Raw genomic sequence first — 16,278 nt, forward strand, 5'->3', positions numbered from 1 at the left:
CATCAGTGGATAGGAGGGCCTAAAGGAATAAAATCCCGGCCTAAGCGGCTAAACCAAGCTATCCCTAACCATGTGCTTGTGGCGTGAAGGTGTCAAGTGAAAACTTGAGACTGAGCGGTTAAAATCAAGGTCCAAAGAAAAAGAAGAGTGTGCTTAAGAACCCTGGACACCTCTAATTGGGGACTTTAGCAAAGCTGAGTCACAATCTGAAAAGGTTCACCCATTTATGTGTCTGTGGCATTTATGTATCCGGTGGTAATACTGGAAAACAAATTGCTTAGGGCCACGGCCAAGACTCATAAAGTGACTTGAGCAAAAATCAGATTCAGAGGTTGAAGAAGGACTGCTGATGCTGTTGGATTCTGACCTCCCTGCGCTCAAAGTGGATTTTCTGGAGCTACAGAACTCAAAATGGCGCGCTTTTAATTGCGTTGGAAAGTAGACATCTAGGGCTTTCCAGCAATATATAATAGTCCATACTTTGGCCGAGTTTAGATGACGTAAAAGGGTGTTGAACGCCAATTCTACGCTGCTATCTGGAGTTAAACGCCAGAAACACGTCACGAACCAGAGTTGAACGCCAGAAATACGTTACAACCTGGCGTTCAACTCCAGAAAGAGCCTCTGCACGTGTAACATTCGAGCTCAGCCCAAGCACACACCAAGTGGGCCCCGAAAGTAGATTTATGCATCAATTACCTACTTCTGTAAACCCTAGTAACTAGTTTAGTATAAATAGGACTTTTTACTATTGTATTTGACATCTTGGGACGTCTGGTTCTTAGATCATGGGGGCTGGCCATTCGGCCATGCTTGAACCTTTCACTTATGTATTTTCAAACGGTAGAGTTTCTACACTCCATAGATTAAGGTGTGTAGCTCTGCTGTTCCTCATGAATTAATGCAAAGTACTACTGTTTTTCTATTCAATTCAACTTATTCCACTTCTAAGATATTCATTCGCACTTCAACATGAATGTGATGAACGTGACAATCATCATCATTTCCCCACGAACGCGTGCCTGACAACCACTTCCGTTCCACCTTAGATTGAATGAGTATCTCTTGGATCTCTTAATCAGAATCTTCGTGGTATAAGCTAGATTGATGGCGGCATTCATGAGAATTCGGAAAGTCTAAACCTTGTCTGTGGTATTCCGAGTAGGATTCAGGGATTGAATGACTGTGACGAACTTCAAACTCGCGAGTGCTGGGCGTAGTGACAGACGCAAAAGGAGGGTGAATCATATTCCAGTATGATCGAGAACCTCAGATGATTAGCCGTGCTGTGACAGAGCATTTGTACCATTTTCACAAGAGGATAGGATGCAGCCATTGACCACGGTGATGCCTCTAGATGATTAGCCATGCAGTGATAGCGCATCGGACCATTTTCCAGAGAGGATGAAAAGTAGCCATTGACACTGGTGATGTCCTTACATAAAGCCAGCCATAGAAAGGAGTAAGACTGATTGGATGAAGACAGCAGGAAAGCAGAAGTTCAGAGGGACGAAAGCATCTCTATACCTTTATCTGAAATTCTCACCAATGATATACATAAGTGTTTCTATCCTTATTTTCTATCTATTTATTATTTATGTTCGAAAACTCCATAACTATTTTATATCCGCCTGACTGAGATTTACAAGATGACCATAGTTTGCTTCATACCAACAATCTCCGTGGGATCGACCCTTACTCACGTAAGGTTTTATTACTTGGACGACCCAGTGCACTTGCTGGTTAGTTGTATCGAAGTTGTGAATGAAAAATGATTTATTAAGACGTGCGTACAGAGTTTTTGGCGCCGTTGCCTGAGATCACAATTTCGTGCACCAATAATCAAAGAAGTGTGGCTGAAATATTTTGAATGGGACAGATTCAATTCACATTATCATTAGCCCAACTCAAAATCTTGGTTGGATACTCCAATGCTTGGTCCGAAACTAATCATGAGTGAAAGCAAATGTATTGCTTCTTGTTCCCAACATAATCCATTTTCACCATAAGGTGGAATTCAAATTTCATAAAGTGAAGTTAATACTTACATTGGAAACATGAGAGAGAATAAAGCTATTGATTTGATTGCAAGCACTAAAGCTACACGCTAGTCAGCAAAGAGAAAGGGAAATTAATTCACTTTTATTATCTATCTTCAATTCTTTAATTGTTGCTCATAATTTCTCTTTCCTCTCTCTCATTTCACTTCTTCTCTTTCGGTCATATCATTACAGAGAAAGCATGGAAGCTAAGTTGAGCTACCAAAAGAAAGAAGGAGCTACATGCAACAAGACCATCAAGTTGATGGCAAGAAAACATAAAAAAGGAAAAGTATGCTGTGGCTAAGATTCTCATTCACTTGTGGTAAGATATTATGAAGAGATCTTATCTTCTTCATACCAAAAAAGAAAGAAGGAGATTCGGCCAGCAAGGAGGAGATTCTTGGAGGCATGGCTTGTCTCTGATTCTGCTCAACCACCACAAGAAGTAGCTAGAGTGGCGAAGTGATGGAAGAGGCAGAGATTGGAGCAGATGAAGCCATCATCATCATGAAGCATCAAGGGCCAGAAATCCATCTTGGAGAGCAAGCCAAGGATGGAGCGCCGGATTGATAAAGAGTGATGACCAAGGAAGAACTAGAGGTATTTGCATGTTGGATTTTGCATGAGTTACATTCTCTCTCTCTGTGGCCGAACTGGTTCTGTTTTGAAGCAAAAGAAGTTAAGCTTGGGTTTTGGTTTCAACTGTGGAGGCTTCCCTCTTCTATAAAAAGGGAGAACAGTCACGATTTGATTCAAGGAGTAAGATTTGAGAGTGCAAGGCACAGAAATCTCAGAGCTACCTAAGCTAGCAGTTTTTCTTCTCCTTCAATGTATTCTGTTTAGTATTTTTCTATTTAATTTTGTCATGTCTTGAGTCTCATGGAAAAAGGCAAACAGTGAGGTTTGTATGAAAAAGCCATAGACTGGAAAAAGGCAGAGAGTGCAAAATTAAAAGAAAAAGCCATAGATGTCCATAGAGTTCCTTTGTTCATATATGTTGTGTTTCATGATTCTGTGAGAATCCCCTTGTAAGTTGGGTTAGCACTTTACAGTTTGTAATCAGGTTGATTATAGTGAAATTCCATCATTGTTGTGATGGAGACTGGATATAGGCTGCATTGCACTTAGCAGCTGAACCAGGATATATCTGGGTGTAATTTTCTTTCTCTACTACTCCATTTCTGTTTCTACTGCACAGGAGCTAAAACCAAAAATATCTCGTGCCAAGTGACGAGACAAAAATAAAAAGTCTCGTGGCTAGGGACGAGACAAAAACAGAAAAGTCTCCTCAAAGACCAGAAAGTGTAATTAAGCAAAAAGGGGGCTAAGATTCAACCTTCCCTTCTCTTAGCCACTGAAACCATCAATGTTAAATTAAAGACATCTTTTTCACATTTGATTTTGACTCAATAATATTTTTTAAATAAAATTAGGCTTTAACTATAAGAAAACAAACAAACAAAAAGTTCATTTTTTGAACAAATACCTTAGCACCTTCTACTTCATCTCTTTCAATAATTGAAGATGTCTTTGAGGTTGGAAGCAAACCAACAATGTAATCAACATCCTGAGATTACAATTAGTTATTAATTATTATTTATAAATTAGATACTACTAATGACCAAAAAAGCAAAAAGGTGAACTAATTTTTAATAGAAAGTATATTTATAACTGTACCCATAATTTGAATAGGGTGAGCCTCTTTAAATTTATTTATGAAGTCCACATCATCAGTCATCTTTCTAACATTATAAGAAGGTGAAAAATATAGATTATTAGATATTTGAAATTCAACAATAAAGAGAAAGGTCTTATCAATTAGGTTGAGTAAAAGTGTAGGTGTATCTGATAGACCTCCTTTCTACAGGGTACATATCTAACATTAATAATAAAAAAATATAAAATTTTGTTGAAGAACATCTTTATGCCATACATAAAATTTTGTAAAACAATCTTTTCTGAAAAATTTAATTTAATACAAAATGAGTAAAAATTCATATAAAAAAATATATTTTGAAAAAATTATATATAAATATTACCATTAAATAACTTACAAACAAAAGGAAGGTTCTAAAAACCGAACTGGTGATCTAACCGCTCTAGTTACTGATTCATTGGTTCAACCGGTTCAACCGTGGTTGAACCAAAAAAACCGTTTTATAATAAAATAATAAATAAAATATAAATAAACACATGAAAATATAATTATAGTCTAATCTAAACTTTAAAATATTATTCAAATTAAAAGTACTACATAAACCAGAATGTTATAATCTCATTCAAATACAAATTCAAAAGTCAAAAAATAAAACAACCAATCAAACATAACATAGCAGCATCAAAATGATCCAAGTTTGTCATCAATCATCAACCCTACCAAGTGGAATAAGGTTTTTTGTTGTATATCTTTCTGATTTTAGCTTAAGTATTTGATTAGGATTTGCTGAAACATATATTTTCTAGGTCCTGTCATTCACCCAAAAGAAGAAATTCTACCCTTAAATGTATCATCAACTCATCATCATGTTAGCAACCGTGGTTTCTAAAGAATGTACACCTGTGAATAACTAACAACCCATCTACAATAGAGCAGGATCATCATCACCGCCTTCTAAGATGTCCATGTTTAATCTTCATTTACATAATTAAACAAATATTTATATACCAAAAAATGTAATGAGAGAATCTTTCAAAGGTACCTCTCCTGCAGCTTTTTTGAAACTTCCCCCTCTGAAGCTAGAGCTCGGTCAGCACATAAATGGGAATGAGCCACATTTTCAACATAAGTGAAATCATACATGTTATTGCCATCACCAATAATGAACTGTTCAAGAGAGAATTAAAATTAAAGAATTAAAAGACTTTAAGAAATTTTCTGGTAATAAGTTACATGTGCATATTGCTCTGTCCAAATCCCTCTTTGTTTCTAGAAGCACAAAGGTTTTCTATTATTTGCAACAAGTCAATTTCTTTCAATTCATGGATAATTTGAATCATCAAGCTATGTCCCACTCAAGATTAATTGTCCGGATTAATTAGCTACTGAAGGAGAGTACAAAAATTTATTAGGGCACTCACTACAAATGCAGTGCAAAGCATAGCCTTCAGCAGAAACTCACATTAAGAGTCAGGAAGTATGACTGAGTATGCCATAGCATCAGCTACAAGGCTCTACAAAGCAGTAAAGTCAAGCTAATTGCTAACTCTTCTCATTCTGCTCAGCCCAAAGGGGATAGGATATAAGAGCAGAGAACAGATCGAATAAACATTAAGCCTACCTAAATCACGCAAAAACTACAAAAATGTATTCTATAGCCCATACTCAAATTGCTACATGAACACAAAGTACAATGATGATGCCAAAAACAAAGTTGCATACAGAAATTTCAAAGGGAGATAGAATTTCAAAGTTCACAATTTCGGTGTTCATCATCTTGAATCACAGCTCAGTTTCAATTCAAAGTAAAATACCTCCAATCAGTTTGAGTAATCAACTAATCATACTACACAGTTCAAAGAAAAATAAAACAGGAAGAGTGGGAGACACTGAGACAGCGAAGGCACCTTCAAGGCAGAACATGCAAGTGATGCAATAGGGAGAGGGAGAGTGAGAGTGAGGCGGTGGGAGACAGCGAAAGCACCTTCTCAGTTCTCCACGGCTGCTGTGGTGGCTCGACGGCGGTGGCTCGACCCGTGTGAGAGTGAGGCGTTCTCACTTCTCAGTTCTCGACGGCTCTAGGTGGCACGACGGCGGTGTCTTGACGGCGAGCCCTCGACCCGTGTGACACGGTGACGCCAGTGACTTCAGTGAAGTAAGCTTGCTCGAAGAAGAATCATCAACAATGGGAACCACTGAAGCAGAGAGAGCAGTGAAGGCAATTAGGAATCTGAGTCTCAGCCTTGGGAGTTTTCGTGATTTAGGGATTCAGACTTCAGAGGGAAAAAAATTCAAAAACGGCAGCGTTTTGTTGCTTACTTAAAAACTGGTCGGGTCACGGTTTGGTTCGACCAACCGGTTACCGGCCGATTTGCCGGTTCAATTCCGGTTTTGTAATTTTACGGTTTTGATGATTGACCGATCCGTTTTTCAGTCCGGTTCACGGTTCGATCGGTCCGACCGGCCGTTCGAACCGGTTTTCAGAACATTGATGATAACAACTCCATGCCTCCTTTCTTGTTGCCGGAACCCAAAAAAGTATTTAACTCGTGTGTATAGTTACCAAAAAGTGCACATTCCATTATTTTTTTATGTCAAATAGAATGTTTAATATTAAATATATTTTTTATAACAAAATAAACAAAAATTAATTACAATTTAAAAATTATATTAACATGCCATTATAATTTAAAATTTTTATTAGCTTTTTTATATAAAGTTTATTGTAAAATTGACATACTACTATTACAGTTATATATGTTTTTATTTTTTCAGGTCTCTTTTTTATGGTTTAAGAATATTATAGACTTCAGACGGTTTCATTTACATTTTATTTTGAATAAATATGAAACAACATATTCAAAATGTTTATTATATAATGACGATGATGATAGTGTTATACTAAACTCGAGAAATTTAAAGTTATAAAATATTATTTTTAATTTACAATGTTGTTCACACCCTGGGTCGAGCTATCCGATCCGGGATGTTCAGTGATAAAGCGACCGATCTCCTCAGGTCAGGCTATCCGACTTCTTCTCAAAGAGGTCGGTCAAATCGACAGGAAAGCCCAGTAAGGGGCCCAAATAGAGGAACACGACCCAAGTCCAAAGGCAGTCCAAGCCTATAGAGACAAAGGCAGTTCCCTTGAAGATAAGCTGACCTCACCCAAAGATAAAGATAAGATAAGATAACTAACTTATCTTATCTAAAAAGGTCACTCTACAACCATTATAAATACACTGGAGCACCCAGGTATAACTCATACTCTGATTCTACTAAAAACCTGTTTAATACCCATGCTAACTTAAGCATCGGAGTCTCTTGCAGGTATCCCCACCCTCCGGTGACCAAGGATCAGCAGTGCAGCCAGTCCCACAAGTCGGACACGACAGCTCCGGCCGTCTCCCACCAGCTGGACACGTCATCCCCGACCCGTACAGAAGATCTCGTCCGAGATCGACCTACAGTTTTAAGTAACCCTCGGAACATTGGCGCCGTTGCCGGGAAACTTGGAAGTCATCCCATCACCATGACGGACAATCACGACAACGACCATGATTCAGATCTAGAGGATAGAACACCGCATAAAAACGCGGACACTACGCTAAAAGATACTCCAGGATTGAACGGGGACAAAAATTCATAAAATCCGGGAGTGATAGAAGCACTTCAAGATCGTTTAAAGCAACTTAAAAAAGAAACCCATCATCAATGGAAAGTCGGGAAGGATCTACAGAGAGAAGTAAGGTGACGTCGAGAATTAGAAGATAAACTTCTAAAACTCGAAGTCGATCTCAAAGCCAAAGCTACTCGATCCACCCCTGTGGATAACCCACGCAAAGATCAAGATCCATTCACTAGGAAAATTATGAAGACCAAAATTCCTAAGAACTTCAAACTTCCGGACATGACCTTGTACGATGGCACTACAGACCCCAACCATCACCTCAGCAATTTCAGAAGTAGAATGTACCTCACTGACGCCTCAGATGCAGTCCGTTGCAAAGCTTTTCCAACAACTCTCACAAAGACAGCAATCAGATTGTTCGACAATCTACCTCCAAAGTCCATCTCAAGCTTTGATGATCCAGCCAAAAATTTCCTGGCCAGATTCTCTATCCAAAAAGACAAAGCTAAGTACGCCCCCAGTCTACTAGGAATTAAGCAAGGAGATCGGGAAAGTCTTCGCAACTACATGGAAAGATTCAACAAAACATGCCAAGACATACAAAGTTTACCAACAGAGGCTGCCATCATGGGCCTCATCAATGGTCTACAAGAGGGACCTTTCAGTCAATCTATATCAAAGAAATACCCCACATCCCTGGACGAAGTGCAAGAACGGGCAGAGAAGTATATCAACATGGAAGGAAATTCTCGGCTAGGAGAAACCTCAAAATCCGGATTCTCCTACCGAGATAAAGATAAAGAGCCCAAAAAAGAAGGAAGACTGACATGGGAAAAAAATTAAAAAATATCATAATTACACCCCCCTTGGGGTGTCTCTTGTGGACGTGTACAAAGAAGTCTGCCACACAGAAAAAATACCCCCAGCTCGACCACTCAAAGCCAAAAGAGGAGGAGGAAACCGAAACGAGTATTGCGAATACCATCGTGTCCGTGGACATTCCACCAACGAATGCTTCGATCTAAAGAACGTCATAGAAAATTTAGTAAGAAAAGAAAAACTAGATCGGTATTTGGCCACCCGAGACGATGAGCAAAGGAAAAGAAGGAGGGATGAAGAGGCCGGGCGAACCGAGCGATCACCTCGTACACCAGAAAGACATGTTCATATGATACACGGAGGATTTGCAGGAGGAGAAATCTCCAAATCATCCCGCAAAAGATATCTTAAAGAAGTATATCATGTCGAAGGAAAGGAGGAAGCGCCCGACATCCCTGCAATTATGTTCACCAAGGAAGATGCATCCGGAATCATCTCGGGACACGACGATCCCATGGTCATCACCATCATACTGGCAAACGCCAATCTCCACCGCACATTAATAGACCAAGGGAGATCCGCCGATATCTTATTCAAAACTGCCTTCGACAAGCTCGGCTTAGAAGAAAAAGAGCTTAAAGCATACCCGAACAGCCTGTTTGGACTGGGAGATACCCCGGTACAACCATTGGATACGTGCCACTACACACAACCTTCAGAAAAGGAAACCAATCTAGAACACTCAAAATAGACTACATCGTGGTCGACGTGAGTTTAGCCTACAATGCCTTAATAGGACGGACAACCTTAAATCAACTCGGCGCAATAGTCTCAACTCCGTATCTATGCATGAAATTTTCAACTACAGAAGGGATAGCTACAATCAAAGCAGATCAAAAGATGGCACGCCGCTGTTATAACAAAAGCCTAAACCTCAGAGGCAGAGGAGAAAAATTCCATACAATTGAGCTTGGTGGAGTTCAGAGATGAGAAGAATTTCGTCCACAGCCTGAAGGTGAAGTAGAGAAAGTCCAGATCGGAGACACCTCGGACAAAACAACTACTATTGGCACGATCCTACAAGGAGGCACAAAAGAATCACTAGTACAGTTCTTACGAGATAATGTCGATCTCTTCGCATGAAAAGCTACAGACATGCCAGGCATAGACCCCAAACTAATGTGCCACAAGTTGGCGGTCTATCCAGGATCTCGGCCGGTATAGCAGAGATGAAGAAAACTTGGGCCAGAATGATCCCAAGCTGTGGAAGAACAGGTACAAGCATTACTGGAGGCAGGATTCATAAGGGAAGTCAAGTACCCACTATGGCTAGCCAACGTCGTCTTGGTGAAAAAATCTAATGGGAAGTGGTGAATGTGCACTGACTACACCGATCTCAACAAAGCCTGCCCAAAAGATCCTTATCCACTCCTAAGTATCGATGCTCTGGTGGATGCCTCATCCGGATATAAATACCTCTCGTTTATGGATGCATATTCTGGATACAACCAAATCCCAATGTATCCACCTGATCAGGAAAAACCTCGTTTCTAACACCAAAAGCAAACTATTGCTACATCGTAATGCCTTTTGGTCTTAAAAATGTGGGAGCAACTTATCAAAGGCTAATGAACAAAGTCTTTTCAGACCATATCGGAAAAATCATGGAAGTCTATGTGGACGACATGTTGATAAAGACACAAAGTGAAAAGACATTATTGTCCGACTTGGTCCAAGTGTTCGACACTATAAGGAAGCATGGCATGCGACTCAATCCTGCAAAATGTACCTTTGCAGTAGAAGCTGGCAAGTTCTTGGGTTTCATGCTAACACAAAGAGGAATTGAGGCAAATCCGGATAAATGCCAGGCTATACTCAACATGAAGAGCCCAACTTGTGTCAAAGAGGTACAACAACTCAATGGGAGGTTGGCGGCCTTATCCAGATTTCTAGCAGGATCAGCAATAAGGTCTCTCCCCTTCTACGCCACTCTAAAGAAAGGAAAAAAGTTCGAATGGACAACAGAGTGCGAACAAGCCTTCCAGAATTTCAAAAGTTTCCTAGGAATACCACCTATCCTAACTCGGCCACGAGAGGAAGAACCACTCGTATTATACCTCGCAGTAGGAAGTCGGACAGTAGCCTCAGCACTAGTTTGAGAGGATGACAAAGGGCAACAACCTGTATACTTCATTAGTAAAGCGCTACAAGGATCCGAGTTGAACTACCAAAAAATAGAAAAATTTTCCTATGCGCTCATACTAACATCTCGACGTCTCCGCCCGTACTTACAAGCTCACACCATTAAGGTTCGGACCAACCAGTCCATAAAAGGGATATTACAGAAAACAGATCTAGCAGGCAGAATCCTACAATGGGCAGTTGAGTTGTCCGAATTCGACCTCCAATACGAAGCTCGGACAGCCATTAAATCACAATACTTAGCCGACTTCATTGTAGAATTTACAGACACCCCAGAGACCTCCATAGAATGGAATATTTACGTGGACAGCTCCTCGAATAAGACTGGAAGCGGCACAGGTGTGATAATTGAAAGCAACCAAGGAACCCAAATTGAGCTTTCCCTTAAATTCGGGTTCCCGGCCTAAAACAACCAGGCAGAATATAAAGCACTACTAGCTGGTTTGAAGCTGGCTAAGGAGATTGGAGCTCAAAAACTCAACATCTTCAGTGACTCACTGATGGGTGTTTTTATGGAAAAACGAATTTCCAAAACACCTAAAACTAACCGACAAGTGTACCGGGTCGCATCAAGTAGTAAAACTCACTTAGAGTGAGGTCGATCCCACAGGGATTGATGGATCAAGAAACTTTAGTGGGTGATTAGTTTAGTCAAGCTAACATTGAAGTTAAATTTGATGGAATGTAGCCAACAGAAAGTAAATGGTAGTGAATTAAAAGTTGCAGAAAGTAAATGAGCATAAACGTAAAGGGCAAGGAATGTAAATTGGCAAAATCTTAAATGACAAGAAATGTAAATTGCATAAAATGTAAAGGGGATTGGGTGCAGGAAATTTAAATGAAAGCAGTAAATTAGTAACTTAGAGCAATTGCAGAAAATGTAAAGTTGCAAGGAATGTAATTCAAGCTCACAGCAAGCATCTAATGTAAAGTGCAGAGGAACAAGAAGATTTAAATTGCATGAAAGTAAATTGAAAGCAATAAGAATAGAAGCAATGGAAACCAAAGATCAAAAGCAAACTCAATGTAAATTGAATTTTAACTTGCAGCAAAAGGAAATTATAGCAAATTTCAAACAGAAAAGTAAAATTACTTGAAGAAGTAAAATGGAAAGTGACTGATGCTTAATTGCAGTAATTTAAAAGAAGGTTGAAGATCTCAGGAGTGGAAGAGACTAGAAAACAAGTCTAGATCTCAAATCCTTCCTTGATCCAACAAGAACAATTGATAAAAAATAAGGAAAAGTAAATTGTAGAAGGAGTAGAAGAATGAAACAGTAAACAGAAATTGAAATTCAATTATGCAGAAAACTAAACAAGAGAGAATTCAAGGTGAGATTGAAATAGAATTTCTTCAATTCTCCACCCAAGATCCAAAATAAAGAGTAAAAAGTGTAGAAGCAAGAACAAGGAAGAAGAGAGATCAATTCCCCTTCCCAATTTCCCTAATACTTTCTAATGGAGCCCCTCTAAGAAATGAAGCAGATGCCTTTTTATAGGCTTTTCACAAAATAAAAATGAAAATGAAAAATGAAATTCTAAATAAATTACAATTAAAAATAAATTCCTAAGCTAACTTGTTCTTGTGCCTTGAAGTGATGTCCATGGGCTTTTAAATTTTGGTGCAGGATTGAATTAATTTGATTTTTGGACCATGGGTCACACTCCCAGGGCAAAGCTCTCCCCAAGAGCTTCAAAGCTCTCCCCAAGAGCTTCAAAGCTCTCCGTAAGAGCTCTATTAGAAGCACCCCTTTGTTCTGGAGAGAAACTCTAAGTTCGAACCAAGATGGAAGCATTTTGTGAGCCCTTTTTCTTACATTTTCATGAGGAGAGCGCTACTTCCTTGCTTCCCTTAGTCTCCCTCTTCGAATCCTGGTGAAGCCACTTTGATTCATTTTTGCTTGTTTTTGGTCCTTAAAGATGCCTTTCACTCGTACCTCAATTTCATGCCAAATATGGATTTCTATATATCGTTGGAAAGCTCTGAATGTCAGCTTTCCAACGCAACTGGAAGCACATCAATCGGACTTTTGTAGCTCAAGTTATAGCCCTTTGAAGGAGGCATGGTCATGTTGTGAGCGCCCAGATTTTAACTTAGAGAAAATTTGCTTCCAATGCTCATTTTCCTTGAGGCAAGCCCGAAAAAGCTCTTGGCAAGAGCTTTGGGCAAGAGCTTTGCTTGTCCCCAAGCAAGAAAAGAATCATGCAATTTAAGATTGTCAATCCAAGGTAAGAAGAATAGCAAGTTAATGTTCATGGTAGGCTAGTTTCTTATGCATGCTACAATCACAAAAGAAATATAAATGATTGATGCTTCTATCTAGCTCAATTTATGAAATCTTTTTCCTTATAATTTTTCCTTGAAACAAGCTTTTGATTTTCTTATTAGCTTCTCCTTTTGGGTGCTTTGCCCCATGAGTTAATAACAAAGCTACGATTCTAAATGCTTTGTTTTCAAGTATTACCACTTGATACATAAGCACCACAAGCATTTGAATTAGAGGACTTCATTAAGCTCATTTTTCTTTTCTTTTCTTGACTATCTAATCATTGATGCTCAGAACCTTGAGCTTTGAGGGAGTGCTTTTGCACTTGAGTCTAGCCTTGACTTCTAAGTGTTTTGTTTTCAAGTATTTGGCTTGATACATAAACACCACAAGTACTTAACATATTGTCATTGGTACTCAGAGCCTTCAGCTTTCTCATTCTTTCCCTTTTTTTTTGCCTTAATTTGTATTTGCTTCTTCAAGGTTTTTATGATTTTCAAAAGATTTCAAAAAATGTACTAGATAAAAACTTCAATTAAATAAAATCCAATGCAATTGAGCAACAATTAATCATACTAGCTTTCCAATACTTGTATGCACATGCTAAGTTCTTCTTTAATGCCTTGTTTGTTTATGATCATGATGCTTTATTGCTTTAAGCTTTACAAAACTCAAGTTGGTAGTCATAATGGCATGGCAACATGTTACAAATCAATATTCAAGCTATGCTTATTCATACCACACATGCATACAGAGAATATAAAGACAATCATGCAAAATAAAGTGCTGGAAACAAAGGAGAGGAAAAGGAATTTTACAACCTTGTAGTCCATCTTCTCTATTATTGTCATTTTCCTCTTATTCTTCCCTTTCCCTTGCCAAACTCAGAATGCTTGTTCATCCTCAAGCAACAATTAGAACAATGGGTATGGGGCTAAGATGGATCATGAATGTCTTATACAATGAAATGTTAGTAGCACATGTGTTTTAAGCAAGCAAAATTAAAGGTAATAATCAAGGCACAAGAGACAAAGACATTTTGATTGTATAGATAAGAAAGTGTGCACAATACATTGCATAAAAGATAAGTGGCACACCAAACTTAGTGTGACACTTTCACTTGGAATTAATGCAAGTATCTTGTAAGAATTGGAATCAAATTTTGTTGCATAGCAACACCAAACTTAGAATGCAATCATATGTCAATTTATTTGAATTAAAACTAAGTAAATGAAACTGTTATTTGTTAAGTACAATCACCAAGTCAAGAATCTGTCATGAATAAAGCTCTCTTGGTGATGTATTAACAAACACAGTGAATAAGCAAACTAAAATGAAAGAATTTAAAAACAAAAAAAAATGACTAAAGAAAGTAGAATGAAAAAGTGTCAAATTAAAAGAGAAAAATAAAACTGCAGAGGCATTATGATTATGCAGACAAGTAGTGTTGCTTGAATGAATTGCATAGAAAATAAGTGGCACACCAAACTTAGAATCTTGGTGTGTCACTTTCAATTTTTGATTTGATGCAATCATCCAAAAAGATTGAAAACAATTTGTTGAAGGGCAACACCAAACTTAGAATGTAGCCATATGCCAATTTATTGAATTTAATCAAAACAAAGAACGAAAACAAAGCAAAGAAGAGAAATTATACCTACGGTTGACATGTTGTTCACTTTCTTCCTCTTCTTCCAGTTTGTTAAGAGGAATGACCTCAAGAGGGGAGAAGATTCAGCTAGTGTCCCTTGTCTTGGCCTTTCCTCAGCAAGCTTCCTTTTGCAAATGGCTTGATTGATCTTGCTTGCTGGATTAGGGACAGAATTGGTGTTCTTGCTAGTTGCCTTCACTTCTTTGGATTCAAGACTTGGTTGCTGTGTGATTATTGGAGTTTTGTATTCATCCAGAGCCTTTTGAATTGGTGGTTCCATGAGCGTTTCCTCTATGTACTTCTCTGCTTCACTTGAGTTTGGAATGACTTCCTCACTTTCTTGCTCCTCCACTCCTTTCTTTGCACCCAACATTTGACTTAATAGCTTTTTCATTGAGGAGGTTTGTTTATCTTCCCAATATTTCTTCATCTCCTCTTCATATTTTTCAATCACAGATTCAATTGTTGAGAGTTTTTGGGTCAGGGACGTTTGTGAGAGTTGTGAGTCTTCATGTTCCCTTGTCATCTCAAGTGCAGTTTCATTTTCAACCACCTCATTCTTTATTGAAAGTTCACTTGATGCAGTAGCCTCTTCCTCTTGTTTTTCCTCCTTCTTCGTTGCACTCACCAATTGAGCTAGCTACACTTCCATGTTTTTGAGGGAGTTTTCTTGTTCTTTCCAAACTTTCGTTGTCTTCTCCTCATATCTTTTGAGCATGGACTCAAGCTTTGAGAACCTTGAGTGGTTCATGGAAGTTTGTGTGGGTGGTGAGTTTTGAAAGGGGTTTTCTGTTGAAGCATGGTCAAGTGATGATATCTTTGGATGAATATCATATGAAGCATTAGAATTCCCTTTCCAGCCACCATTAGAATCATGACTTGCATCATTTTGTGGTGGAAGGAAATATCCCATATGGTTTTCTTGCTCATCTTGTGTCTCTGAAGCAAATCTCCATGGATTGGAGTGCTTAGAATTTATATTTTCTTGGTGATATTCCCAGCCACCATTAGAGATTGGTGATGGTGGGTAATATCCCATAAAATTTGTTTGATCATAAGATGAGTTGAACTCCATTTGAATTTTGTAAAACACAACACCAAGGAAAATTGAAATTCATATCTCAGAGATGAATTTCTTAGTGAGGCAATAACTCAAACACCTTGGTTTCAATCTAAAACAGAAAACAAAAATAAAGAAAATGCTTGATCTATACTTCTCACCCACTTAATCATTGTTGATCTAAATCAATCCCCAGCAACGGCGCCAAAAACTTGATGGGTGTTTTTATGGAAAAACGAATTTCTAAAACACCTAAAACTAACCGGCAAGTGTACCGGGTCACATCAAGTAGTAAAACTCACTTAGAGTGAGGTCGATCCCACAGGGATTGATGGATCAAGCAACTTTAGTGGGTGATTAGTTTAGTCAAGCTAACATTGAAGTTAAATTTGATGGAATGTAGCCAACAGAAAGTAAATGGCAGTGAATTAAAAGTTGCAGAAAGTAAATGAGCATAAACGTAAAGGGCAAGGAATGTAAATTGGCAAAATCTTAAATGACAAGAAATGTAAATTGCATAAAATGTAAAGGGGATTGGGTGCAGAAAATTTAAATGAAAGCAGTAAATCAGTAACTTAGAGCAATTGTAGAAAATGTAAAGTTGCAAGGAATGTAATTCAAGCTCACAGCAAGCATCAAATGTAAAGTGCAGAGGAACAAGAAGATTTAAATTGCATGAAAGTAAATTGAAAGCAATGAGAACAGAAGTAATGGAAACCAAAGATCAAAAGCAAACTCAATGTAAATTGAATTTTAACTTGCAGCAAAAGGAAATTATAGCAAATTTCAAACAGAAAAGTAAAATTACTTGAAGAAGTAAAACGGAAAGTGACTGATGCTTAATTGCAGCAATTTAAAAGAAGGTTGAAGATCTCAGGAGTGGAAGAGACTAGAAAACAAGTCTAGATCTCAAATCCTTCCTTGATCCAACAAGAACAATTGCAAAGAAA

The 16,278-nt window shown here is 38.3% G+C and overlaps 1 long non-coding RNA gene across 1 annotated transcript; it reads right to left on the reverse strand.

The window, feature by feature from the left end:
• On the reverse strand, nucleotides 4,351-5,413 carry LOC110269750. The gene is made up of 2 exons (XR_002358514.1): nucleotides 5,162-5,413; nucleotides 4,351-4,866 (listed from the first exon to the last, which is right to left on the reverse strand). It is a non-coding gene; the product is annotated as an uncharacterized LOC110269750 (long non-coding RNA).

Source organism: Arachis ipaensis, chromosome B03 (genome assembly GCF_000816755.2).
Source record: "Arachis ipaensis cultivar K30076 chromosome B03, Araip1.1, whole genome shotgun sequence".
NCBI lineage: Eukaryota > Viridiplantae > Streptophyta > Magnoliopsida > Fabales > Fabaceae > Arachis > Arachis ipaensis.